We start from the raw sequence: 27,327 nt of genomic DNA, 5'->3' as shown, positions 1-27,327 counted from the left end.
GTGTGTAATTCCTTCCCCTTGAGTGTGGGTCGGAGTTGCTTTGCTTCTAACAAATACAGTAGAACTGATGTGATATCATTTCTGAGATTAAGTTATAAGAAAAGACTGTGGCTTCTCCCTTCGGTTCATTCTCTCTCTCTCTCTCTCTCTCTCTCTCTCTCTCTCTCTCTCTCTCGACAGAAATGCAGGCACCATGGTGGCCGGAGCCACTTGAAGGACAGGTCCATGTGGCAAAGAACTAATGTCTCCAGCCAACAGCCAAGGAAGACCTGAGTATGCCAACTGCTATGTGAGTGAGTTGGAAATAGATCCTCCCTAAGATGAGCCTTGAGATAACTTAATTGGGAGATCCTGAGGCAAAGACATTTAGATAAGCGGAACCTGGACTCTTGACCCACAGAAACTATGAGATAGTAAATGTTGTTTTAAGCTGCTAAATTTTGGGGTAATATATTATGTAGCAATACGTAACTAAAACAGAATTTTAAGTGTGGTGATCACTCAGATGAGTCTTGACAAGTAACATGCAAGCCTGAGTTCCAAACTCTACTTAGTAAGAATTACCATGGGCTCAGATCTTGATACAGCCACAAAAATGTCCTCTGCACTTATAGGCACTTGGGGACCAGGGCAACACTTTATCCTGAACTTCAAACTAGTATTTCAACTTCCTTCTGGGACTGTCATGTCCCACATAACATCTCTGAAATTCTCCCTAGACTTGTTCCTCCACTGTCCCCGATTTTATGTTTAAGCCCTAAGACTTGGAATCATCAGTGATTCTCCCCTTGTCCTCACTTACTGTATCTCATCTCTGTGATCCTCATGACCGCCACTGTCCAAGTTCACTGCTTGGATCTCACATCTGATTAGGGCAATAGACTTCTAAATATCTTTTTGCCTGTCCCCAGACTTCTTCTTGTGCTGCAACCATTACAATGCCTTGCCCTTTTATCAATGAATGTTTAATATTTAATGTAGAAAAGAGCATGTGAAAAATAAAACTATCCCTTGTCCCATCAGCATAAAATCTTAGTACACCCTTCCAGACTCTGTCCATATGCGAAAATATATTTCACTTAGTAGTAATAGTAATTTCTATAGAATTTTTGTTTTTTACTTTTAGTACTTCATTAAATAATCACTATTTACCCAACTTGCTATATTATCTTAGAAGTTATTGCTTTTATTGGTGCATACTATTCCATGGAGAGAATATACTCTAAGATACTTAACTATTTCTCTATTGGACATTTGAGTTATTCCTACTATTTGTTGTTGTAAGTAACATTGGATTAATCTTCCTGGGTAAATATTGTTTGCTTCTCTTCAATTAACTCACTATTGCAAGTTTTCAGGAAGAGAATTCCTTGGTCAATTATTTTGAAGATTTTTTGGTACAGGATAAGTATTCCTGATTGCTTTCTAGAAGGTTGACCCCAGGTGAGAAGAGTGTAAAGCAATATCTTTTTATTTTTTAAAAAAATTACATAATAACACACTTTTTAAAAAGTTCCCATGGCAAATGACTCATTTTGATAGCATCTAAAAGTTCACATGGTAATATATAAATAAGAGGGTCTAGGAAAAATGGGAGGATGCGAAATAATTTAAAGTTCAGGTTATTAAGACTGGAACTTTTTTTCTCCTCTATTCCCATACTCAACAAAGAAACAAACCTCAGTCTCTTTCTTTAACTTTAGGAACATAGGGGCCTCTTAATTCCCATATCAACTCTGTAAACTTTTGCCCCACTATCAGTATAGTGCCCTTCCCTAGAGGGCGAGAAATCTGCTGGGCGTGGATACCTAGATTCTTCTCTGGGTACCCGGGATGCCAGAATATCCTGCCAGCATGGCCCTGGACTGGACGTTAACTGCCATGAATAACAACAAAGTTAACTTTTTTCCCTAAAGCTTCTTCCATTTCCTGTTTTTCCTCTTCCACTTCCTCCTCCTCCTCCTGCTTCTTCCTTTTAATATTGAGCTTTGCATATTGAGGAAGCATTAATATAGTAGTCAGGAGCAAGGCCTGTGCAATTAGACTGCCTGTGCTTGCAGCTCAGCTCTTACACACTCGGGGAGCGTGAGCATAAATACAATTCCCTTTCTGTTCCTTGATTTCCTCGTCTGCAAAATGGGGGTACTACCAATGCTTTCTCATGAAGTTGTTATAGTGGTTAAATAAATCAATATACATACAACAATTAGAACGGTGTTGACACAGGTGAGTGCTCAATAACTACCAGCAGCAATGGCCAAATTATTTCAGATTATTTCCTCAGAAAAGATTCCCAGAAGTAGCATTACTGAGAAACAGGATAAGAGTACCTCTTATTCTCTTCCTATGTATAATTTCCCCCAAAATCGTTGCACTGATTTCCACTGATTGGAAGTGACATTTTCAAGGACTCGCCTTACTGAGGGCTGAAGATGAAGGCATGGAGGGTAAAGGATTCACAGTGGCCGTGACACCGCTGCGGCCCTTGGCAGCCAGGCTGGCGTCTGAGGAAAATGGCAGTCACAGTCCCCAACATTATGAAGTCAGCTATGCAGGGGTGTCAGGCAACAAGCTGATACTGGAGAGGAGTCGAGGAGAAATGTGATTGCTTCCGGACATGGCCTGCTCTTGTCAGAAAAACTCCTAGGAACACGAAGAGAGACATGCTTAAACGGTTTTGTGAGTCATAGCCAGGAATTTGTGGAACAAAAGGGTGATCACGCCGTGGCCAAGCAGGGCTCCTGGCAGAGAGCTCTTTTATGGAAAGACCACGGAGGGCCAGAGAACACAGAGCCGACCAAGTCATTACCACCCTGGTGATTCCTGACCCAAATTCACAGGGGCCGTTTCCTCTTTCTTCTTCTTCTTCTATGAAGGACATTAATAGTTCAGTTCTTTTCAGTAGACTTAGAGGTTCTGGGTATCTAAGGGCCTTAAGAATGACTGACAGTGAGGTCTGCAAGGAACTTGATGCATGCTGACAAGACCCGACTTCCCAAAATAACTTACTCACCAGTTCCTTGTTGCCAGTAATTTAGCAGCAGTTGGGACATTTTCTTGGTTGCCTTGAAAGTTAGGGCACTGGCTGATGCTGTTGTTGCTGGCAATGATGAAAAAGGCGAGGCTGTGATAATGATGATAATGAAATTCGGAAAGAGAAACTAATATTGACTGAGTACGCCAATGCTGGGCGCCGGCATATGCTTTATGTCGATTTATTCTCATGACCCCACTCCCGGGAGGATTGGATATAATTATTCCCATTGTACAGATGTGCTTCACGGGGCTTAAGTATCTTGCCCCTGGTCACACAGCTGCTAAGTGCCCACCAGGGGCTTAAATTCCTATCCTCACTTCAAATCCTGGGCTCTTTCCTCTATATTACATGCAGTAGATGAAAATGCCACACACACATGCACACACGCACAACTTACCTTGGAAAAAGACACCCATGTAACCATTACAAAGGGCACTGGATATTTTGTAACTGTAACACTAACTTTGCTGACCTATACTCTGCGTCTTCTGTTATAACAAAGCCAACTGAACATGCTCTTTCTGCCAGGCTTTCGAATATAAACCAGTTCCAGGTTTGTGTTAACAGTCTAGAGATTTAGGGACTAAAACAGCCTGATCACAATAGGTTAGACCATTTGAAGGGCCAGTAGTCTTCTCCCAGCAATCCCAGTGACTTGGACCCCCACAAAGGGTGGCCGTTAGATTTCTCAGCAGACCAATTATTCCCAGTTGATTTTCTTTTCTGAGCAGCCAGAGAGCCCTTTCGGTCTTGCCCACTGGGAGCGAACCTGAGGCTGCCCAGCTTGTCAGAGTGCCCAGCAAGTTTGTTGACCTGATTAACCTATGATAATTATCTTCTGAAGCGACACGGTGGGCAGAAGGGACCAGACACACAGCCCTGTTGGCTCGGCTTTCACAGTTCATTTCCACAGGGCATTCCCCTTTGGGTCTCTGGACATGAGCTAACTTCATCTCCACATATTTCTTTCCTTTTTTGGCTTGTCCTCCCCTGCCCTCTGTCGTGCACAAGCCAGGGTCACCAATTTCCTTGTATAAAGAGATGCAGGGTGGAGAAGAAAAAGAAAGGTGAATTGCTCATCTCCAGACAAGCTGAGCAGTCTAATGCATATTTAATATGAACGCTTTGCAAAGCAGTAGTCATGTCTCCCAAGAATTATGGAGTTTTTCAGGAAAACAAGAGAAGAGAATTTCCCAAAATGCTCTTCACTGGAGAGAGCAAACGACATCTTTCTCTGAACTGGCACTGCCTCGAGGAGCGGTGGTTAGGACGCCTGCTTTGAATCTTGGTCTTGCTCTTTCCTCCTCTTCTCACTTTACACAGATTTTTTTTCACTTCTCCGAGTCTCGGTTTCCTCCTTTTTCGAGTGGGAAAAAGAATACTCTGCTATAGGGTTGTTATAAGGACAAAAGTGAGGAAAATGTAGATAAGACACTTAGCATGCTGCCTGGCACAGAGAAATATCCTGCAACGGAAAGCTCTGATGACATTGCATATTGTTGCCCGGGGCGTCACGGCAAAGGGAAAGTCCAAAGTACACAGCTAAGGGAAAGTCCAAGGTACACAGAAATTCAATCCCTAAGGCCAGGTACCACGAAGTAAGGTGGAATCGAGAGTCCAGGAGGCAGGGCAGGAAAGGATTCTTGAGAGGAGCCTCTTAAGAAAACTTGGTGGTGCCTCGTCTGCAATAAAGAAGAGAGACTGAGTGTGGCATTCGGGAGATGGTGTGTGATGGGGTGATTTGCTTTCGCCTTAAGAGCCTGAGAACAAGAACTTCTTTTCATAAATTGCAATGCCCCTTGAGAATTATGACTTCATTCTTTCTTGCAGGAAGGCTCAAAGAGCAGGTATCAAATGATATCCATCCACTTGAAAACTCTGATTTGCCTCAGCAGGTTGCAGGCAGGGGAAGGCCACATCATGTTCTAGGCAAGCATTACTGAGGTCTGATTTTCTGTTCCTTTCATACTTATTCCTTTAGCTCGGGCAAGGGGACCTGGTGCCAGATCATGCAAATCATCTGTTACGAAAATTTTTAAAGAGAAAAATACAGTGGCACTGAATAAAATTTGGGAAAAAAGAAAACTAGTCAGCCAAAACCACTTTGAGTTTTCTTCTTTAATTTTCTTTATCTGAATCCACTCAGATTTTAGGTAGTCTTATTCATTGTGGACTTTAAAAATGTTTGCTTCTTTCACTGAAAATTCTATCATAGTCTTTTATACCTTCTCATAACCTTCATAGCTATCGTTGTAGATTGTTTCATAGTATTCCTGTCACTTAATATTGAAGAGTTAGGTTGTTTTATGTTTTTTATTTTTCTCATTCAGGCTAATGCTACAAAGAGCATTATCTTCTACAGATGCATTTTATGTTTTTTAATGATTTCTTTGGTTCAAAATGATTCATGATTCTTGACGTGCATTACCAAATTGTTTTCCAAAAGACTTGTACTAATTTTGATTACTCCCAGAATATTACAAAATCGCTGAACTTGGATGTTTACTTATTTATTTATAATTTGTTAATTCTTTGTCTGATGACTTGTGAACATAGCCATGCTCCCAAGCCTTATTAACTGTTGTGTTTCTTCTCAAAGAGTCTGTTTTCACAAGAGCCAAACCTCAGTTGGATATCCTAAGGATGGCTGTGACAGATCAGCCTTGGCTGTCCTAAGGAGTCTTACTGTTCATCCCACACTGGCTCCGCAAATCGGATCATCTGACCATGACTCCTGCTCTCGGTCCACTTCCCAAGCACTGTGCTGGGCACTAAAGGAAGAAAGAGCGAGCGGGGAAAGGGAATGCTGTTTCGTGGGGGCAGAGGATGGGGATAAAGAAGGGACACCTAGTATGGGGTAGGGATGTCCCCAAGACCACGATGGGAGCTCAGGGGATGCATCTCAGACATAAAGCTCAGGCCAACTTTAGGAAGGTGAATAAGTTTTTCAAGCCTACAGAAAGGAAAAAGGCATCTTCCTCTGCCATCTCCGCTGGTCCTTCCACCTCTCTGAATTCTCATAGGAGTTGAGTCACACTGAGCTACTCATACTTTCAGGATTATAGTTTGCTCATAATGTTCCCTGCCGTTGAAGCTTCTCTTCATTCTTAGCTACTTGCTCAAGTCTTACTAATTCTTCAAAGCCGTGTGTAATTCACCTCTCTATAACTTCTCTGATTAATCCCAGTCTGGAGGTGGAGGTGACCCCAAAGGAGGATCCTTCTCCCTCCGTGTAACCTCCCACAGCACTTAGCATATATGACAGCCACAGCTTTCTTCACATTTTTTTTTTTTGCCTCCTCCACTGAACCGTGAACTTGGACTCTGTGTGACTCCTCTCTGTGTTGCCTCTGCAGAGCTCAGGACCTGACTCAGAGGGTGCAGGGTGACTGCTGAGCCATGATAAACTAATTGAAAGATCACCTCTTGAAATTCAATCCCTAAGCACCATTGCTGGAACTCAGTAGCTTCTCAATAAATAAATACATTCCAAATACATTTAAATATTCAAGTTCTACCAGGTTTCCCTTCACTATTTTTTTTTTTCAGTGCTGTTTGCGGAGAAGTCTACCTCTTTTCACATGGGGTTTTCTCTGCTGCCTGAGAAACCTGAGCCTTCCTGGAGATCATCAGTCCACTTCACCAGCCCCACCCACCAACGGGCAGGCCAAAGCGTGTCTCCTTAACACAGAGCCCTTTTTTCTCCTTGTGAGAAAACCAAACCTCCTCTGCTATCTGAGATGAATAACCCCTGCTAAAATAGAACCCACTGAGTCTTCCAGCCAAGGAGGCGGCTGGCAAAGATGGGGGAGGTGAGCACATTCTGAAGCATAAAATTTCCCAGGATTAGGGCATTTCATTAGGAGACTTCTAGATGTGTTTTCCTCTCTAAAGACTCAAATGAAAGTCCAGAGAAGAATTTACCAACTACAGCGAAACATTCTTTACCACCAGGAGCTCTGTTGCCCATTAATTGTAAACAAGTTTGTGCGTTGATCTAACAAATGCCTATTTTTTTTTTTTTTAGGTACACTGGTTTCATTTTTAATTAAAATCGTTGCATTGATTTGTTTTTAAAATAATAGTGAAGACTTTGTAGGTTGAGAAATAAATTATCATTTGAAGGATTAGAGTGGCTCTTCTTTTGATTTTAATAAAGATTAGAAGAAGAAAAAGAAGCACAAAGGAATGAATGCAGCTCCCCCAATATAATGAGTTAGACGGCCTCCCCCCCTTGATCAAACAAAAGAACAAATGTATTAAACAAAGAGTATAGATTTGACAAACCATCTCTGCTCTCGCGAAGGATTTTCAAGGGGATTTGGAAAGTTGTAGCCTGCCCATGTTCTGTTATTTCTGAGTATATTAAAGCCAGTACTCTTGTTAGCTTAGGTATTGTTTTTGTGTGTGCTTTGCTTCCTGGCAATAGAGTCTTTCTTTAAGAAAAGCAATTGGGAGATACCCTGGTCCTGGTTAATCTGCTCCCCTTTTCACACACAGACCATTGTCTGGGTGTGCTTCCCAAGGGGCGCAGGCATTATATCCTGGGCCCCCTCTTCCAAGTCGGCAGCCTGCACAAAGGGAGCAGTGCATCTAGCGGACAGCCTGCTGGATTTCCATTTCACACTGGAGCTGTTCTGCTTTGTGCAAACCTCAATGCAAAATGTGCCGATTCCCAAGGAAAAACAATAAACAAAGCAAGGAACAAATTTGGTGGTGGTTTGTCAATGTTGCACTCAGACCCTCCACCCCAAAGGGGAAGAGTTTGGGAAGCTTTATGGATGACCGCATGGCTCTGAGGGCCCAGTGAAAGACTCATTCCCCTGGGGATGCTGAGCATCTGGCTGCACCTCTAGAATAGGGACTTCTGGACCTACCCCTTTGTCCCTGGGTCCACTGTGACTTTCCACCCAGATGCAGAGACAGGCCCAGCTCGCTGCACTCCTATCAGTCAACTGACAACACACCCCGGGAATTTCAACTGGCCTTACATGACAGTTGCCCTTTTCATGTTGATATTTAATTACTACCTTTTCACTAGGTTTTTTTTTTTTCTTCCTGATTATAAACATAGCCTCAGCCAAACACGCACGTGGCGCACAAACACACACACTTACACACACACACACACACACACACACACACACACACTGGATCTCCCTTCCTACTCTTTCCCATCTAAGTTTCTCAAGACTGCTCTCTACTTGTCTCTCCACCTCCAGCTCCTGCTTACCTCTCAAGTCGCTGCAATATGACAGCTGTCCTTCACCCCCGTCTGCGATCCCAACCTGGCTGAGGTCATTAGCAACTGCATGTTTTTAAGATCTTATTGTTATCTATCTATCTATCTATCTATCTATCTATCTATCTATCTATCATCTATCTATCTATCTATCTATCTATCTATCTATCTATCTATCTATTTATTTTACTGTCTCTTCTTCTAGACCATGTGGGCTTTTAGGATTGGGGTCAGATTTTATTCATTTCTGTGTTCATGACATCGTGATACTCAGGATCTGTATGACAAAATGAATTTATTCCAGAATGATTACATGTGTCACAGCTTCTCTTCTTAAGTTACGAAAAGAAAATAACATGTCCCATGCATTTGCCTTGTACCAGGCTTGGTCCTGGGAATAGCCACATACATTTTCTCAGTCATCTATACTCCAAAAAGTCATTTTGTAGATGAAGTAGTTGAGGCTCAGAGATCAAGTAACTTGCTCAAGATCGCAAGGCCAGTGAGTAGAAGATGGCAAATCTAGGGGGCTGTGTTTTAAGGGCATTTTTGTTTTTTGCCTGGTTTGGATTACAATCTAAATGTTGCAGGCTTGGAGACCACTTCATATAAATGGAAGACTCATGTGAGGTAAAGGTGGGCTCCCCCACAGCTCTGGAAGTGGGAGCAATCTCCAAGCTGCCATTATGGCTTGAGAGATAGATTCTCTTTTGAGAACCTCATGACTCTCACAGCTGGAGAAAGAATAGTCGTGTCCATTTTACAGGTGGTAAAACTGAGGAGATGACAAATAACATATAATGAGGTTTATGCTCTGCGACGGCAATAACATCTATTAATTTATAAATTTCATTTACTCAATTAATCTTCAGAATAATCCTATGCAGCAGGTACTATTTATAGTCCTATTTTACTGACAAGAATACTGAGGAACAGAGATGTTAGGTAACTTACTCAAGGTCATACAACTGGTAAGTGGTGTAACTAGGATTCGAACCCAGGCTTGTATAATTCCAGAGTCTAGTCATAACCACCATATTATCCCAGGAGGTAGTTCTTTCTTTTCCAAAAGTCTGAAGTTTTCACATTTGCCTGGGGTGGGATTATCTTGAATTCTTAGCTTGGATTCTCTAAGCTAAACATGCTGAGTTTTTTTGATCACTTGACACTCTACCATCATTTTGACAGTTTATCATCTTTTTTGCTCTTTCGAGATATCTTCAACTTTGTCCATCCTCCTCTCACAGCATGACCCCCCAAATGGAGTAAAGTATCCCAGGAGTCATCTGACGAAGCAGAACTTACCAACAGGCCAGTTTTTGTGGTCACATCACATATAGTTTATGCTGTTTATGCCATTATTCCTGCTATTCATACTTCCTGAGTCTTTTCTCAATGAGCTGCTGGGACACTGTCCCATGGTTGTTGGATGGGTATTTGGAGCATAAATTCATGCAGTTTTAAAAATTTATCCTTAATTAATTTCACCTTATAAAATGCATTTAAACCGTTTGCGCACGTACTTTCTTCAAGTCAGGTACCATTTTGGCGCCAAGAGATGTTGAAAAGTGATATGGAATCAGATAACTTTGAATTTGAAATCTAACTTACTACTTATAAATTATTTGATCTTGGGTAATTTCCATGAACTACTCTTGCCTCAGTTTTCCCATCTGTAAATTAAAGCTAATGGTATTGACTCTAGAGGACTGGGAACTCACTGAGAAAAGAATTTTTAAAACTGCATTCCTATTATCATTATAATCATAAATTTTTCAAGCCTTGCTAACCATCCAAGAATCTACTCAAAAGTCATAAAAACATATTATGATAATGTATATTTTCTTTGCTTTTACTTTTGTTTATATTCATTACGTTTGTTACTAATGTAACTATTTTTTATAAGCTATCCAGCAATGTGCATTTATTTCTTAGAAATGTTTACTAATTGTTTACTGAGAAACTAGGAGTGGAATATGAAATACCTATTCCTAGAAATGCTTCTGGTAATCTTTAGTATTTCTTTAAAAACTTCAGTAATGTGGTCAAATGTACAAGTAGTAATAGGGGAATGTCACCTTATAGAGATATAATTTGAGCCGGAGCATATCATACAAGGAGCCTGATGATTTTATGAACTCTGTCTCTGACTTAGAGGCAAGGGTCATCTCTACTTTTCAGGCTTCCTCTGGGGGCTCAGCTGCCAGCCCTCAATTGAAAATATGAGAGATTAAAAGAGAACAGAAAAAAAAAATGTGTTTTATTCCTGATCCAGATCTTGTTCAGAATTTCACCTTGATAATACTGATCTCTCTAACCATCTGAATTACTAAATTTTGGAAACTTTTGCTAGCTTTGACTTTCAAATTCGTCTCAATCTTTCAGCATTTTATTGACTTCTCAGATTCTTCCATGACAGGCTCTGATCACTTATATCTGCCTGAGCCTTGCAGGCTTAGAGGACTTCTGGACTTGCCCATTGCCTCTGCTGACATCAGATGCCTGCCTAACCCCCTCAAGGCTCCCACAATCCCCTGGCCTACGGTTTGAGCTGTAGATCAAATTCTACTGTTACTAGTGAGGAGAAAGCCGCAAATATATTCTTAAAAGTCTCCATTAGGTCATCAAGATGAGGAAAGTTCATAATAAAATATTTTTTTCTTATGCTCAGGCAATGGAAGCCTACCCAGATGATTAAAACTGGATATGAACCTAATGTAGGAGGCAATAAAACTCAGTGGTTAAGATGATGAACTTCGGAGTGAGATGACCTGGGTTTGATTCCTACATCTTCCCATTCTTGGTATAATGTGGGAGTAAAATATTTCGTTCCTAAGTCTCAGTTTTATCACCTGTAAAATGGAGAGAATAATTTCTATCTCATAGGATTATTGTAAGGATTCCATGGTGTAATGTATAATGTGTTTATTATAGTGCCTTGTGCATAACAAGTACTTCATAAGTACTAGCTCCTAGTTTTTAATGTGATGGCACCCAATCTACAAAATTCAGCCTATCTGACCCCAAAGTCCATGCTCTTTCCATTGTGTCAGGTGGCTTCAATTTATGACTTCAAGTCTATCAGTTGGTTCACAAGGTCTCTCTTCAGTTATGGACTGTCTATTGGATCTTTTATTTCAATGACTATATATTTCATTTCTTAAAGTTCTAGTTCATTCTTTGTAAAGTAGCAATTCTTTCTTCAGAGTGCCTTATTTTTGATTTCAGAGTGCCTTTTAATTGGTTAATATGCTTGCATTATGTTAAATTTCTCTATGAAATTGTTTGGTTATCTAAGTTATTTAGGACTTAAGCCTACCATTTTTGTTTCTGCTGACAAATCACTCATGATAGGTCACTTTTCGGATATGTTTCAAGTTTGGGATTGAGAGTTCATCTTGAAAGGATCTTCATCTGTGGAAATCAGATTCATTTTGAATTGGGGTATTCGCCCATAACTATGGTGATATCTGCTTCTTCCAGATGCTTCAGGGATATAAGAAGCCTAGAACCTATTTTGTGTGATATTGCAGCTTGGCGGTTTCAGGATCATATGAGCAGTATAAATTAGATCCCCAGATATATGTTACAAGTGGGTGGCTATAAATTTCAGGGAAATATTTTCCTAACCGTAAGCTATTTAATGGAGACAAGCTTTCTTGTCATCTCTCTTTGGGGACAAGTAGATTATTTCTAGTTTATCCTTTTATTGCATGTGATATTCTTCATGGACCTCGTTTTTTTTGTTTGTTTTTTTTTTCAAATGACTGAGCTCTGACTCATCTTGCATAATCACAAGACCCTCATGTCCTATCACAACATGACAGTATTACCCAGCCCCTAAATCACCGAAGGTGGCCACGCCCAGCCCTTGGTCACTTCAGGACAGCTAGAGCATCAGCACACATGCTTCCAGACTTGCTTTTGAGTTTCTTCTTCAGTTCTGACCTCTGACCTCTATCTTGTGATCTTTCTTGTGATCTCTGCCATGTATCTAACAGGATGTTTGTTGTGTTTTATCTAGCATTTATAAACTTTTGTGGAAGGGATTTTTTTCAGAATATCTACTATGCATAACATTGGAGCTACAAGTCTTGCAGCGGAAGACTCTTATCCACTGCTCAAGACATCCCATCCTCAATGCTTCCTTTACCTTGAATGTCTCTACTGCAAGGATGGTACTCATGGGAGCTGACTGGCTCTGGGATTGTTCTCTAACAACTTGAGGGGTCTCTTTCAACCCTTTGTGATTTAACTATTTCCTGCCCATCAGGCATGAGTAGTCCTTAAAATGAGTTCTTTCATTTGGACTGAAACTATAAGGTGTTAAGCAAAATGATTTCCATTTCTTGGCCATGGAAAACAAAGACTTGTAGGTCTCAGGATTGTCTGCGATAAAGGAATCAGATTAGAGTTGAAGGAAGATGGTGTCTTCTGTGGCTTCATTCTAACAGCTTTGCTATAGCTGTTTAATTATTCTTGTAAATCTGATTAAATCTTGTTGACTGAATTTTTATTGTAGTAAAATGTGCATAACATAAAACTTACCATTTTAAGTGGACAGTCAGCGTCATTAAGCACCTTCACATTGTTGTGTAGCCATAGCTGCCCCATCTATCTCTAGAACTTTTGCATCTTCTCAAAATGAAACTCCGTACCCATTAAACAATTACTCTTCATTCCCGCCTCTCCCCAGTCCTAGAAAATCAACGTTTTACTTTGTCTTATAAATTTTACTACCCTAAGCACCTTATATAAGTGGAATCATACAGTATTTGTTGAATAATATTCCATCGTATGGATGCTGCCACATATTGTTTATCCATTCACTTATTGATGACATTTGGATTGTTTCCACCTTTTGGCTATTGTGAAAAATGTTGCTATGAACATTTGTGTACAAATATCTGCTCAGATCAATTACTTTCGATTCTTCTGAGTATATGCAAAGAAGTTGGATTGCTGGATCATATGGTAATTTTATGTTTAATTTTTTGAAGAGCCTTCATGCTGTTTTCCATATTGGCTACACCATTACTTTCTTTTTTTTTTAAACAAATGGGACTACAGCAAACGAAAAAATGTTTGCGCAGCAAAGGAAACTATCTACTAAGAAAAAAAAGAAAACCTACTAAATGGGAGAAGATATTTACCTATGATACATCTGATAAGGCGTTAATATCCAAAATTTATAAAGAACTCATACAACTCAACAACAAAAAACAATTAAATTAAAAAATGGGCAGAAGACCTGAATAGGTATTTCTCCAAAGAGGAAATACAGACAGCCAATAGATATAGGAAAAGATGCTCAAGATCACTAATCATCAGAGAAATGCAAATTAAAACCACAATGAGATATCAACTCACACCTGTCAGAATGGCTATCATCAATAAACAAAAATATGACGTGTTGGCGAGGATGTGGAGAAAAGGGAATCCTCGTACACTGTTGCTGGGATTGCAAAATGGTAGAGCCATTATGGAAAACAGTTTGGAGGTTCCTCAAAAAATTAAAAATAGAACTACCATTTGACCCAGCAATTGCACTTCGGGGTATTTATCCAAAGAAAATGAAAACACTAAGTTGTAAAGATCTATGCACCCCCATGTTCCCTGCAGCGCTTAAGTAACTTAAGTGCCCAACAATAGACAATTGGATAAAGAAGTTTCAATACATATATACAATGGAATGTATTGTTTTGTTTTATGGCAGCTGCCTTAATGTGTGTGAGGTGTATGTTCATTGAATTTTGAGGTTGATAAAAATGAGAAAACTATAATACTGATCATTTATTAAATTCATACTAGCTATAGTAAGTCCTCACTTAACATTTTTGATAGATTTTGGGAAACTGCAAAACTTTAAGCGAAACAATGTAGAATAGAACTGATTTTACCACACACTAATTTATAGAAACAAGAGTTAAGTTCCTCTGGCATATTTCTGGTCACAAAAACATCACCAAACTTCTAAATAAAGACCCAAACACTTCTGTTATTAAACACTGAAAAAACGTGAACTATATATACATTTACGAAAGATTAATAAAGACAAGTAAGGTAGTTTTTTTTTTCAATCTCTGTATTCCAAGTCATGGTTGTGGGTGGCCAGACTATATCAGGGCACAAGGCAGGAGCTCACCTTGTGACATGATGCCTTTCCATCACAGGGCCACTCATACTCACACCTACACTAACTTAGACTGGGACAATTTAGACATGCCACTTAACCTCACGTGCACATCTTTAGGAAGTGGGAGAAAAACCCAGAGACATGGGAAGAAAGTGCAAACTGCACACAGTCAGGGGCCCTGGCTGGGAAACGATTTTTTTTTCTTTAGCAACACTATAACAAAACGACATTATAACAAATAAAAGGACGTTATTTGAGGGACAGGTATACCAAATATTTAACATACATTATCTCACTGAATCTTCAGGATAACCCCATGAGGTTTGTTGTTATCTTTATTTTACAGAAGGGAAAACTGAAACTCAGGAAAGTTATGTAACTTGCTCAAAATGGAAGAACTGAAAATGAGCAGAGCCAGGAGTGAAGTGCAGGGTTGACAGAAAACCGTGTTCCTGCTCTTTCCACCACACGACTTGTCTTCTAACCACCTGGTTGTTCTTAGACAGAAACTTGGGACTCCCCCCACCCCACTGGCCAGTGCATGGCTAACTCCAAAAGGCTTAAAAGTGAAAGGCAAAGGCTTTCCATAACTGTGGAGCATTGGGATGTTGGTAGGTTTCCTGTGGGGGCGGGGGAAACCCACATAGACACATAAACACAGAAGTCACTGAAAATATAGTTACCCAGGAAACATTCCAAGCCTTCTTTAAGCCCTTACTGGGTACGCTGTTGCTGATCTAGATCCTGAAACCACATAGACTGTGAGTCACGGTCGCTTGCCTCAGGGAGCACACCATCCAGCTGGGGAAACTGCTTCTCAGATAACTAGAGTACTGGGTGCTGTGCAGTGTGACAAGGGAGGCACCCACAGTACAGCGTGTGGGGTGTTGTGGCTGAGGAATAGAGGAAGGGCCTTGGGAGCACAGAGAATAATCAATTCCGTCTTTAGGCACAGCGGCCAGGAAAGGATTCATACCAGAGTCATCATGAAGAATGACCTACAACAGGATCATTGGAGGAATGGCCACAGCAGAAGGAGGAAGGTATTTCGTGCATAGAAACAGCAAGTATTTGTCAGTAGATCTATTGCTTGACTCTGGTGAATCTATCCCATTCTCTTGGTCTTCCCTCCTAATATGTTATTTTAACCCCTGGTCACATTTTACTAGTTTCAACAACTTAACCTTCTTCGAGAACTAACCCTATAAGTTCATTCTCTATAAAATCTCTGGAGAGATCTTTTAAAAATGGAATCTGTCCATGGCATTTCATCGTTTGAAATCTTTCAGTGGCTCCATATTGCCCATATGGCATTCAAAGCCTTGGTCATCTGTGTCTTTTCCTCTTCACCCACTGCCAGCTACAATGAGAGATTTACGGTGGTATAAACAAACCCTGCCATTTCATAGCACCATGTTTTTCATGCCCAATATACCAATATTTTCCTTCTTATTGATCTGGAAACTACCTATTTATTTTTACAAATCTTGTTCTTGTCTCCTCTAAGAACAGTCCCCAGCAGTTATTTCCCTTATGTCTACAATATACCAAATACATATCTGTTTACACTGCAATAAAAAATACATTTGGTGTGTCTGTTTAGTGCCATAGACTCTTTGAAGGTGAGGGCTTGATTTGTGTATTTCTGTAGTTCCTCACTATTCCTTATAATATGCTGAATACAAGAAACAGTTCAATAGTTGTTGCTGAGCTAAAGAAATGAATAAGTATTTATTATAATAATTGCATAAGTTAATATATGCAAAGCCCTTAAAGATTGCCTAACACATAATAGGTGTTATATAAGTATTTTCTATTATTGTTTTTCTCCTGCATAATTTCTTTCAATATTTCTTTCCAGTTGGTTTTGTCATTCAAGCAAATTAAAGAAACATGTTTTTATGTCTTTAATATTTCTTCATAAAATCTAAAATAAGCACTTAGTCAACCTATTCACCCATTCATCAAGCATTTGTGATCCCCACAGTCCAGGTTTCTGCTCATTTTCTTCCTATGCACGGTGGAGCTCTCTGAGTACATTGTGATACCCAGCCCTGCTGTAACATGAGTGTATTTAATTTCTTTTCCCCACCAACATTCCCCAATCCCTCTTACTTTTCTAGCTTTTCAATGGTGCTCTCAATCTCTTTTGAATCTCAGAGATTCTTTGCAATGACATTAATCTTTATTGCAAAAGACTGCCACCTGCTTTTGATATGGATTAATCTTTGCGAATTTTGCCCCAAATAAATAAATAAAATGGAATGCCACACTTCTACAGCAGACCGGTGAGGTTTGTTTTTCTTCTGTGAGGCTGAACGTTTATTGATGAATCCATATTGTACTGACAGCAACTTCTTCAATAATTTCATGGGTTGTGTAGCAGTTGGTAATAGTGCATGCACGTGGGCTGAGAGAACTATGCAAATATCAATAGTAATTATGCTTGGTGTATGCAAATTTCACCAGGTATTTTTCAGAAATTAATCTTCCAAATTACTTTTGCACAATTCAGGAAAATTGAAATGTGCATTTAAATAATTGTAGAAAAATTTAAAAGCAATCTCCACTTATTTAAATCATCTAGTTAAGGTGCTATTGTAAACAAAAGGATTGTAGATATTTCAGACACAGCAGCCATACTGTCAAAACAGAATTATAGAGATCATGAGAGCTATGCTTTGTTTGTAGACAACTTGCCAGGGATGATATTGTTTAGATTATTTTGTTTGGTTTAAAATTTTATTAATAATATTCCTCAAGTCATTACTAAAAAGAAGCATTATTATTTTTTTGTTCATATACTCATTTATCTATTCTTTATGTGTTAATATCTCCATTTATCAACCCCATCCACCCAAATGCATGTTTATTAATCATGACTATATGCCAGAGACTGAACTAAGTTAAATTAGAGGGGTAGGAAAACCTTTTGGCTTGGGCCTCCAGCCTAATGTGGGACACAAATTTACATAGTTCAGCCATATTAGGTTTCTAAATTTTATCCTGAGTTTAATATTAATTGTAGCATTGTATAAAAGTTGGATTTTTGGGGGGTGGGGGTGGGGGGCAAAATTAGTGCATTTACATAGGTAAAGCACTTTTAGTGTCTTGTTTTCATGTAGTTAAGTAATCTAATTATGACCGGGGCTTTAAATGCTAAAGATGACCATAGATTTTTCTGAATTCCTTGAATACTTGAAATAAGGTTCTCAGAGAAAATATCATTGAATCAGTGGATAAAGAACAGAAAGACACACAAGCCCTGCCCACGAGAAGCTGCGATCGGACAAAGAACAGTAAGCCAATTAGTAATGCTCGTGATTAGAGTGCTGTAACCACAGTCCGTGAACATCCTTCTTCCAGAGGTGATCAAGATGCTTTCAAAAGGTCCTTGGGAATGGGTTTACAAAGAAGGTGGTGGAGACAGCTTTGGAAGAGGGAAAGCTTCAAGGCTTTTGACCTCGACTCAACAGCTATATGACTGTGAGGTCTTAACAATTAACCACGTCTGTAAATGGGGACAGAACACCAACTCCACAGATTTGGGAGAGGATTTAGTTTATGTTTGCCAAAGTGCTCATTATTATATTAAGCAGGGAATCCTTCTAGAAGAGATGGCCCAGGGCAAAGGCACAGAAGCAGGAAGAAGAAAGACATATTTGAACACTGGTTGTAAGGCCAGTTAGCCTAAAACCTAATGTTCTTATAGAAAGCCGGAAGCAGTAACTACAAATTTGCCATTTGTTTAGTGACCTTGAATTTGTGACTTAACTGTTTGGATTTTTCATTGTCTATCTCTAGGTCAAGCAAACATCCTGCCCCAAGTGGCGGGAGGCAAGATGCAGAAATGTTGTCTGCAAGTAAGGTCTTCGTGTTTCTCTTCTGATTGATGTCCTCTATTCATTTGATCATTTCTTATCCGTTTCTGCCCAAGAATGACTTCCTGGTAAAAACAAACACTGCTTTGGCCAAATGTCCTAAGTCAGCTAGGATGTTCCTCATAATGAACACATTTGTGATCTAGAACATAGGTTCAAAATATCCCCTTTGTTTTCATTGTGATGTTATAAGCTACATAGCATTCTAGTTTTTTGGGTATTTGGTTGGTTGGTTGGTTGGTTGGTTGGTTGGTTTTGAGAGCTACATTGAAACTATCCCTTCAAATAAATTAGCAGTCTTATTGTCATTGACTCATTTGGTGAAAACAATTTATTCTCATCCTAACTGATAATAGCTGGATTCTCAGATCAGACAATCTATTGCGTTTTCCTACATTTTAAAATGTTAGTTAGCTTTTCTTTTCTGGTCTTCCATGACTACATTTATGGTCCTATGAATGGCATACTGATTACAGAAGTCAAAACAAGTCAAATGATAAAGCAGAAAACAAAAAAAGAGGATAGTGTCTTTCTCTTTATGTACTTATTTATTCAACAATCATCTTTCACTTATTTATTCATTACCAGGTAACTGCTAGGTGACAGGCATTGTGTAGGAGCCAAAAAGATAGTTCAAAGAGATATTATTTGTACCTTCAAGGACTTGACAGCTGGGGGAGGGTGGTTAATATCACCAATAGCCAGTGTTTTAATGTTCAGATGCTCCTGAAGCATTGGGGAGGGAGTGACTAACTTAGTTTGGGAAAGCCTCACAGAGGAGATGATATTAGACTGGATCACAAACATGAGCAAGAAAAGAGATGAAAGGCATTCCAGGGGGAATTATTACTTCAGTCATTAAAATACAAGGCAGAGAAAGGTTAGACCATAGAAAGGTATAAAGCTCTAAAGGATTCAGAGGAGAGAAACAGCACATTTCATAAAGAGGATAAAAGAAACACTTTGAGAAGGAAGCAGTATTTAAAATGGGCCGTGACATATCAGAAGGCACAGAGGCGGCTGGTGAGGGCATTTCAGATAAAGGGAATAGCATGAGCAAAGGCAAGGAGGTAGGAAAGTTCAAGGGTCGGGGCGGGCACGAGGAACATGGAGGGATCAAGTGTGCTTAGAGTGTTAGCTGCCTGTGGTTAAGACTGAAAAATTCGGGAGGAGTAGGATAGGAGAGAGAGTGGAGTGTTGACATTAGGGCTCAGGGTCTATTTCAGTTATTTGGTAGAAGTTACCAAAATTTTGATATGGGGAAGTGAAAGTCCATTCAATTCCACTAATATTTTCTGAGCCGTTGTTCTGAACCAGGTACTGTGATAGGATCTAGGGACGCAAAATGAATCTGGCCCAGTTCTCGACTTTTGAATCTCCCATTAAAAAATATCAATGCCTATGCCTACGTCTATACCTATGCCTACGTCCACATGTCTATATCTGCATCTGCATCTCCATCTCCATCGTTCTCCGTCTGCACCTGTATCCAGATCTACAGCTATGGAGAGATTAACCCAACAGTGCCTGATGGACTGAAGCAAGGGAGGTGAGATGGTGGGGGTGGGGTGTATGAGTTAGCATCAGACATTGGAGTTAGAAGGTCCTGCACTAGTCCGGGTGGGAGGGTATAAACAAGAGGACTGTGCAGTGTAGCAAGAAAAGTACTGTCTTTGGAGCCCAAGGAACCTGAGTTTGAATTCCAGCTCTATTGTGAACTCTCTTTGAGAATTTATCCAAGTAATTCCCTCAGCCTTATTCTCCTCATCTGTAAAACAAAGATACTAACATTTACCTTTGAGGGTGGATGAGAAGGTTAAAGGTGAGGTATGAAGGGTTTGTCACTGGTTGACATCAGCAGGTGGCAGTGACGATGTCTGTGATAAAGAAAGAGGCTGCAGTGATTTTGGTTTGCTACTCTCTGGTCAGAAAAAAGTACATTTTTAACCAAAGAATAGAGTCAAGTTTGGTGGCTTTTGGCAGGGAATAACGATTGTGGCTTTGATTAAACCCGTCCTTTGACCTCTATGTTCTGTTTCCCAAGTAAGGAGCACAGATCTTCCTCGCATGGCTGGCTGAGCCAGGCTCACCTAGGGAGGCCATTTCATGGGTTGCTCTCCCCGTACCACCAATGAACCTACAGACTTGGAGCCTCTGAGAGGCTCTGGCAGTGAGCATGGATGCAGCTGCCACCAGGCCAGGTTGCTCCATCTCCAGCAAACATTTATAGTGGCTCAGTGCCTGCTGCTCCTGCCCTGACACAGAGGAAGCTGAGAGCTGGGCCAGTGAGTGGCAGCCAAGAGGATGCTGCCAGTATGACAGGCAGGAGTCAAGCTTGCTTCTAACTGTGGGGAGTCTCCTCCACTGTCAACCCCACAGCTGTGATATAGCTTCTCCCAGGAGCAGCACGGTTTCCTAGGCCCTGGCTCTTTCTGGTTGATGTCAGGCAGCTTCCAGGAAGGACAGTGCCGCGGTGAACAAGGAGGAAGCCAGGAGGTAGTGAAGAAACCTGGCAGAACGTTTCCGAAGGCAGATTCTGCTGGAGGGTATTATTTTCCAGGATCCAGACTTATCTCCATGTCTTTAGCGTTTGTTAGCAGTTGTGTGCTAGTAGAAGTTCAACAACCAGCTCTCAAAGAGAGGGAAAAGGAAGGATGAGAGGAAGGAAGAAAGGAAAGGAGGGAAGAAGAAAGAAAAAAAAAAGCCCTGATTTGTAGTTTTTGATGATTTCCATGGTATAAATACTCCCACCACAGACAATTTCAAGGTACCAGCACAATCTCACTGAATGTGAAGTTGAAAAGAGATGGACAGTAGCACGTCATTATATAGTATTTCTACCATTGATAAATTTGAATCTCATTGATGAGATTCAAATAATGTCAAGAGCATAAACGGTAAAAGATAGTAAAATAATTAGGAAGTGAGGAATTTTGAGTACTTATCATTGTTCTTAATGTAATTAATTTATTACAGTTTTATAAAATTTAACTTTCAATAATAGCTCCACTTATCAACTGGCTCACAAAATTCCAGATTTTCTTTTTTTTCCCCCAGAGCTGCTCTGTTTTACCTTCCCTGAACAATAAACCTCCAGTATTTTGATTTTCATTTGAGAAGGAAGATGGTCTAGCCTATTGGTGTATGGTAGGGGAGCTGGGGATCTCGTTATTTTGTCTTGTTTAATTTTGTTAATGTAGTGAAGTGAAATTCATATAACGTAAAATTAACCATTTTAGGTGAACGAGTCAATGGTATTTACTATTTTCACAATGTTGTGTAACCAGTACCTCTGATACAAAACATTTGTATCACTCCAAAACGAAACCCCCGTATTAGTTTCCTAGGGCTACCATTCCTAAATATCAGAGTCTGGGTGGCTCACAGGTCTGGAGGCTGGAAATCGGAGATCAGGCGTTATAGCAGGATTGGTTTCTGAGAGCCTCCACCCTTAGCTTGCAGACTGTCGTCTTCCCTCTGTATGAATGTATCTGTGTCCACATTTCCTCTTCTTATAAGGACATCAGTCTTATCGGATTAGGGCCCGCCTTAATAACTTCATTTTAACTTAATTACCTCTTTAAAGGCCCTATCCCCTAATACAGTTATATTCTGAAGTACTGGAAGTTAGGGTTTCAATACATAAATTTGTGGGAGGGGTCGCATTCAGCCCATAACAATGCCATACCCATTAGGCAGTTTCTCTCTAGTCCCCAGTCCCCTCAGGCCCCGGCAACCAACAATCTGTGTACTGTCTCTAAGAATTTACCTATTCTGGATATTTCATATACAAGAAATCAGATATGTGACCTTTTGCGCCTGGCTTCTTTAACTTAGCACAACATTTTCATTTTCATGGGAGTGTGTGGATCACAGGAATATCATTACTCATATATGTTGTGGTTAAAAAATAAATAAAAGAACCAGTGGTCTAAAAAGATACCAAAATTAACTGCTCCAGAGTTAAGGGATTCTTTTGGGGTCCACAAAAATAACTGATATCTGACAGATAATTTTGCCTCCTATTTACAAAATTAGAGGCAAGGAGACTGGTCAAGAGATCACTAAAATCATTGAGGCAAGACAGTTTTAAGACATAGACTAGAGAAGGGCTATGGGGATGAAGAGGAGGTTTCACTAGAGTGATTAGAAAATGTAAACCACTCCCAAAAGTTTAAATATTACATATTTGAAAAGTTTATAAAAGTATAATGTAAAGAAAATTTTAAATATCATTTATGATACTAACCTCAGTTGTAAATCCTGTAAACATTTTGACATGTCTATGTTTTTACCAAAGAATAACATATACAGAGAAAAGTGTGCAAGTGATGTAATTTGAGAAAGTTAACACACCCATGTTTCCATCACCCAGATCATATTATCATGGAATTATGAGTACCTTAGATTCCTCTCTTATGTCTTTCTACCAAGGTTAATAATTACTAGTTTGTGCCTATTTTTAGTATTATATAGAGAATCACATTATACTCTTTCATTGTTGGTGTATTTTCCTTACATTCTATAAAACCAATCTATGTAGTTATGTGAAATAGTTGCTCTTTCATTTTCCTGCTATTCGAGTGTATGAAAATATCACAATTATTAATTGATCAATTCTTGATGGGCATTTGGGATATTATAACAATGTTGCTATGAACATTCTTGTTCTTATTTTCTGTGCTCATGTGGACTAAAATACTGACAATTCTGTATCCACCAAAACTTTTCTTCTTGTGTTGAGTGTTATCTAGGAGTAGAATTGCTGGTCATACAGTACATCTGTGCAGTATTTGGAGATTCTTATTAAGAGTTTTCCACAGTGATTGTACCACTTTACACTGTCATTCAGTCTGTGAGGGTTCAAGTTACTCCACATCCTCACCAATACTTGGTAATGTCAGTTAGCTTCACTGTACTGCTGTTTGGTGGTATATAATTGGGCTTTTAGCTTCCATTTCCTTTATGAATTATAATGGAGGGTTTTTCACATTTATTCGCCATTTGAATATTTCCTTTTGGGAAGTCCCTGATCATCTTTTGGCTAGTTATTGATTACTTCTTTTTCTTATTGTTTAGTAAAAGTTCTTTTTATATTATGGATATGGGTCCTTAATCATAGTTGTATGAAATATGATTTACATATTATGTATATTACACATACAATTTTTATCTTATAAAGATTTATTGCAAATATCTTATCCCATTCTGAAACTTGTCTTTACATGAGCAGAAGTTATAAATTTTACTATAGTCCAATTTATCAATCTTTTATGGTTAATGCTATTTATGTTCAGTTCAAATAATCTTTACCTATCCCATGAGAATATTCCACATTATTGTCTAAAAGTTCTATTGCTTTAATTTTCATATTAAACCCATAGTCTGTCTAGAAATAATTTTTATGCACAGCACAAGGTAGAAGTTAAGTTTCTTAATCCATGTGAATGTCCAATTGATCCACCATAATGTATTGAGAAGACCATTTTCTCCTCAGTTGTCACATCTTTGTCATAAATCAGGAGACTATTATTGTACTATTTCTAGACTTTTTACTCTATTCTATTCATCTGTTTTTCTGTTCTTAAGACCAATAACATATTATCTTATTCTAGTTTTTTAAAGAAGTCTTGATATCTAGCAGAGTAAATCCTTTAAGTTTTTCTTCTTTAAGATTATTTTTGCTATTCTAAGCTATTTGCTTTTCCAAAGAAAAGTTAGATTGATTTTGTCATTTTTTTTCTCAAGAACACTCGCTGGGATTTTGCACAAAATTAGTTTATTTTTATTTTTGTTTCAAAACTCATGAGTAGGTTTTGAATTTTAGCAAATATTTCTTCCACATTCTATTGAGATAATGATGTGGTTCTTCTCTTGGTCATGAATTGCATGGATTGGTGTTTGAAAGTTATACCAACCTTCTATTTCTGAAACAAACTTAATTTGATCATGATGCACTATTCTTTTTGTATAAAACTGATAATATTTTGTTTAGCATTTTTGCTTATATGTTCATAAGAGAAATTGGCCTGTGGTTTTCTTCCTCTTATAATGTTCTTGTCAGATTTTATATCAGGATTGTGCTTGATTCATAATGACATAGAAGTATTTCCTCTTTTTCTAGTCTCTGAATTTCTTAAAAATAAGACTGTGTTATTACTTATATATTTATAAAAATACACAGATGAAGTCACTTGGGTCTGTAGAATTCTCTATAGGAAGGCTTTTATTTACACATCTAATTTCTTTAAGCTATTCAATTTTAAAAATTCTTGAGTCAGTTTTGATAAGTTGTATTATTCTAGATATTTGTCAGTTTTATCTGAATTTCAAATCTATTGACCAAGTCTTTCATAATAATCTCTTATTATCTCTTTTAGGCTCATAGAACCTATAATTATACCCTTTCTAAATTTCCGGTTTTGATAATATTTTCTTTCCCTCTTCATTAATCTCAGCGAGACTTGGTAAATACTAGTCATTTTCCCCAAATAATAAGCATTTCATTTTGTTGACTTTTTATTGCTTCTTTATTTTCTATGTTATTAAGTTCTGTTCTTTAAAATAATTTATTTCATCTTGCTTTCTTTTGGTTTTAGTTTTCTTTTCAACTTCTTGAGGTGGGTACTAAAATGATTGTTTTCAGCTTTTCTTTTTTTTTATTATATACATTTAAGGTGATGAATTTCCTCCCAAGAACAGGTTAAGCTGTACCCCATATGTTCTGCTATGTGGTGTTTTTATTATGATATAGTTCAAAATATTTTCTAATTTTCATTGAGATTTCTCTATTGACCCATGTGTTCTTTTTCTAAATAATTTATTTATTTCCATTCTTTCTTCTACAACAATAAAAGCATGAAAAGCTATAACTTATCTTCTTGGTACAAATTGGGATCCTGTGAATTTTTATATGTAATGCTTTGATTGGAGTATTTAAGAAATATATTTCAAATAATGTGTAAAAAGTTTTTTCTTTTTGTATTAAAAATTATTTACAAGAGTGTTTTTACTTTTCCAGGTGATTGGGCTTTAATTAAATTTCCTTATTACTGATTTTCAGTTTTATTGTACTCAAGATAGAATTGACCTGTAAAATCTCTATAATTTATAAAGTTCTTATAAAGGATTATAATTAACATTTGTAAATGTTTCATAAACCTATGAAAAGAGTTGCATTTTCTCTTTGTAGACTTAGATTTCAATACGTGGCTATAGGAAAAACTTTAATCCCATAAATTATGTAATTTATGTCCCATTTAAAATTTTTGTGTTAATTTATTCTTAAATCTCAAACTATTATTACTTTGTATTTTTTAGTATTTTATTATCAAACTCATAAGAGTAATAGATTCTCTACCTTTATCTTTCCTTATGCACTTCATCAGTAAAAATACTTTTTCCATCTTTTAAATTATTTTGGCTCTGATTTCTACTTTATTTTAACATTCTATCCCTAAGGATTTTTTATTTGCATTTGTCTGATATTGGGCTGACCATCTTTTAAATTTTAATCTTTCAAAAACATTTTTCTTTATGCATATCCAAAAATTATAGTTTGAGTTGTTTTTCTTGCCCAAGTTGAAGTTTTATCTTTTGATAAGGGAATATTACATTTTCAGTTATAGTCATAATTGTTCTGTTTTGTCTTACTTTTGTTATCTTGATTTATATTTTAAATAATTTCTTTCTATAATTATGCATATGTGTAGAATATTTTTACTTGATTTTTTTCTCTAATAGTTTAAAAGTTTTATAACTTATCTTTAAGTCCACTAGTTCATATATCCAAGGAGATATACAGCAATGTGCTCTGAGTATGTAATGTCACAGGAAAAATGTAATACAGGTTCTTAAAGTATTGATTTCATTAAATGGCAAGGAAATAAAAAATCATATTAAAATTGACACTAATTGATATACAATGTGATAAAATACAAAATTCACATGAAAGTTCTGAAATTTCTGTCTGGGATTAGGCCATTCTGGGTTATGTTCACAGATCCCTGAGTGTATGTTCACTTCTCTCTGATGTTAAGGGTTCGTATGTGAAAATGCCTGAGAACATCTGTGTCTATTTTTAAAATTATTTTTGATGCCTGAACCTATATTATCGAATTTGCAAAGTCAAAAATAAAATAATATTTCTTGAATTTCGACTCTCTCAAATAAAGAAATTAGCATACTTTAGTTTCCTTCCCCTCCTCCCCATTATCTTTTCAATTTACTTGGTATAACTTAGAATGTTGGACCCAGATTATTATTCCAAATTGGCTATGTTCTTTATTAATCATTCAATATTTTTATTTATTTACTATAAAAGTATTTATGGCAGTAAATCTTCAACATTTTATTATTTAAAAATATAAATAAGGGTAATAATTTTGTCATATCGGTGTGAGATAGGAATCAAACTTAAATGTTTTCCTAATTATTTAGTTAGTTTATATAATATTGATTAATTTGAGTCATCATCCTTATCATACATATGATTCTCACACGTGCTATCCTGTGTCTAAATATTACATGTGTCTAAATATCATATTGCATTACATTACAGTAAACTAAATAAAATTACTACTAATAAACCTAAAATAGTAGTAAGCTAAATAATAGAATACTACATAATATTATACTACACTAGACTGTGCTAGGGTCTGTTTCTGGATTTTCTATTTCATTTCCTTTGTCCTTCAATTACTGTTTCAGTATCACTGATATGTGTGTGTGTGTGTGTATATATATATATATGTGATATATATGTGATATATACACACACACACACACACACGTATGTTCTGTGTGTATATATACACTATACACACATAGCTGATTCTCATTATTTCATTCAGTGTTAGCAAGTATTGAATCACTGTTTCTAGGGGAAATATAGGATTTGGTTCCTGCAGAGTGCAAGCCTCTGGTCACAATATTTTTATTAACTAATCAGTATATACACTTGTTACTATGTGTAAACACATACACACATACATTTCTAAAATATATAAATACAATATATATAATATATATA

The 27,327-nt window shown here is 37.9% G+C and overlaps 3 long non-coding RNA genes across 4 annotated transcripts in view; 2 read left to right on the top strand and 1 right to left on the bottom strand.

Annotated features, from left to right (window-relative positions):
- Positions 1–1,544: 1,544 nt before the first annotated feature.
- LOC120608711 (uncharacterized) overlaps positions 1,545–27,327 on the bottom strand; it is a 472,227-nt gene continuing 446,444 nt past the window's right edge. For both annotated transcript variants that reach the window (XR_005654481.1, XR_005654482.1), the window contains 2 exons: positions 3,014–3,100; positions 1,545–2,643 (listed from right to left, as the gene is read on the bottom strand). This is a non-coding gene — a long non-coding RNA (uncharacterized LOC120608711). The remainder of the gene's footprint in view (positions 2,644–3,013; positions 3,101–27,327) is intronic.
- LOC120608714 (uncharacterized) lies at positions 3,767–6,260 on the top strand. The gene is made up of 3 exons (XR_005654486.1): positions 3,767–4,761; positions 4,868–4,981; positions 5,637–6,260. It is a non-coding gene; the product is annotated as an uncharacterized LOC120608714 (long non-coding RNA).
- LOC120608715 (uncharacterized) overlaps positions 15,268–27,327 on the top strand; it is a 38,866-nt gene continuing 26,806 nt past the window's right edge. The window contains exon 1 of the long non-coding RNA XR_005654487.1: positions 15,268–15,458. This is a non-coding gene — a long non-coding RNA (uncharacterized LOC120608715). The remainder of the gene's footprint in view (positions 15,459–27,327) is intronic.

Source organism: Pteropus medius, unplaced genomic scaffold (genome assembly GCF_902729225.1).
Source record: "Pteropus medius unplaced genomic scaffold, Ma_sr-lr_union100, whole genome shotgun sequence".
NCBI classification, from domain to species: Eukaryota; Metazoa; Chordata; class Mammalia; order Chiroptera; family Pteropodidae; genus Pteropus; species Pteropus medius.
The sequence above is the reverse complement of the archived record's forward strand: the minus strand, read 5'-3'. Positions and strand labels throughout refer to the sequence as shown.